The sequence below is a fragment of the Penaeus japonicus genome, unplaced genomic scaffold (genome assembly GCF_977035675.1).
Source record: "Penaeus japonicus unplaced genomic scaffold, GWHDUDI00000001_assembly GWHDUDI00000014, whole genome shotgun sequence".
NCBI lineage: Eukaryota > Metazoa > Arthropoda > Malacostraca > Decapoda > Penaeidae > Penaeus > Penaeus japonicus.
This window is the reverse complement of record NW_028234416.1, coordinates 11,649,842-11,652,341: the sequence shown is the minus strand read 5'-3', so window position 1 is coordinate 11,652,341 and position 2,500 is coordinate 11,649,842.

Here is a 2,500-nt window from a genome sequence, read left to right as displayed (position 1 = left end):
GTGGTGGTGATGATGGTGATGACGATAGAGACAATGATGCAGATAATGAATATACCAGTAACGATAGTCTTACTACGATTACTGCTACACCACCTACTGCTGTAACTTTTGATACAATGGCAGTGATGGTATCAATGATAATAAGGTCCGTTATCATAATAAAAGCAGTAACAATGATGATAATGATAATAAATATAACAATAGTAATGATGATAGTAATGGTGATGATAAAAATGATAATACCAGTAATTAACAATGATAGATATCATAACTGTAATGATAATGGTTATAATAGTCCTCATCATATAATAATGATAATAATAGTAATAGTGATATTAATGATAATGAGGATACTACTAATAATAATGGTAATGATAATGATGATGAGGGTAGTGATAATAGTAATAACAGCAATATTGATAATGATGATAATGATAGTATTGATAATAATGATAAGAAAGAAAAATAACAAGGATAATAATGATGATGATAATGATAATGTTACTGATACTAAGGAAAATGATAATGATGGTAATGATAATGAAGATAACATCATTAGAGAAAAGGATAGAAATGATAATGATAAATATGATGATATGAATGATATTGACAAGAAATACAATATTGGTAAAAAAATTATAATGACAATAATAATGATTAATGATATTAGTGATAGCTCTAGTGATATGCAATGTTCACTATTATTATCAGCATCCTCATTACCGCCATTATCATTATGGCTATATATATTCAGTTCTTCGAAATAATTTTCAAATTACCACCGTAAATAACTGTAAATACTAATAAAATATTTTCGGATGTGTAATCATTAACTTCAGTCGAAACAAAGAACTAAGAGCAGAAGACAAATAAAAAAAAAATCGTCAAAGAATGATACTAAAATTGAATACAACTAAACAAAGAAAAAAAACGAAAATCAAGCATATTTTAGCTTTTGTTATTTACTACATCCTCTTTTTAATCTCTCCTGGGTTTCCAAAGGTGACGTCATTCTTCCGGAGAGTTTCCCAGCCTGGGTGTTGCGCGAGGTTCCCAAAATACTTGTGTTATGAACGTTAGCGAAAGAGAGAAGTTGCGTCGCTCTCGTCAGTTGGGAGGGGGGAGGGGGAGGTGGAGAGGGGGGAGGGGGAGGGGAGGGAGGGGGGAGGGGGGAGAGGAGGAGAGAGGCGCTGTGCAGAAGTTACCTCTGTTGTTTCGAGAATCTTTGCCTATCTTTTCCATCGTTATTATTAATATATTCCCTGTCGATATTTCTTATATATATATATATATATATATATATATATATATATATATATATATATATATATATATATATATATATATATTTCCCTCCTTCTCTCCTTCCTCATCTCCCTTCTCTTCCCCAAAAGAAAATAGAATGAGCGGTTAGAAGAAGAAGAAGAAGAAGAAAAAGTAGATTACGGAGGATGGATATCACATGCTAGTAACATAAACTGACATTGATACATGAATAACAAATTATATTTTCTCTACAAAGGATTTCCTGAAATTTGTTATTCATGATTTATATTTAACACTAGGCAACATTTATAATAAATTTGTTGTTTTCGTGAAAAAAAAACCCACAATAAAATATTTCGATATTAACCACCGCCGTTACATGTCTGACAGTATTATCGCTTGAACTCTGTTTTTATCATACTTTTCTTTTCTTTCTTTTTTAAGCCACTGCATGACAATAGTCCATTTCCTCTCAAACACGTATCTTGCAAGTAATTCCGTATATTTGTGGGTGTTAGTTATCAAAAGCTCATCCTCATCGTCAACATCATCATTATCATTATCATCATCATCATTATCAGAATCATTCTCATTATAATCTTTCTCCTTCTCTTCTTTCTCCTCCTCCTCCTCCTCCTCCTCCTCATCATCATCATCATCATCATCTACATCATCATCCTCATCATCGTCATTATCATTATCCTCCTCCTCCTTACCATCATCATCATCATAATCATCATCATCATCATCATCCTTGTACTGCAACTGCACAATGTGAATTTGAATACACTCGAGCTCCTTTGTACATATTCCGTACACCTTGCAACATGTAGCAATATCAATTGTCTGCTCATATTCCGGCAACAGTCAGCGGAGACCTGGCTGTGTCCGGTCATTGCTTCAAGGTCCTACTCGACGACACGGGATTTTTACTAGCTCCCTCACAGGACTTTTTTGTTACTGTGGTTATCACTGTTATCATTATTGTTATTATCAATATCATAATCATCATCATCATAATTTTCATCGTAATCATCATCATAATCATAATCATCATCATCATCATCATCATCATCATCATCATCATCATCATCACCACCACCACCTTCACCATCATCGTTATCCTGAAACATAATCACCAGAACCACCACTACCACTACCATCATCTTCATCACCATTATTACTATTAGTATCACCATCATCATTATCACCATACATTGGATCCTGTCTTTCA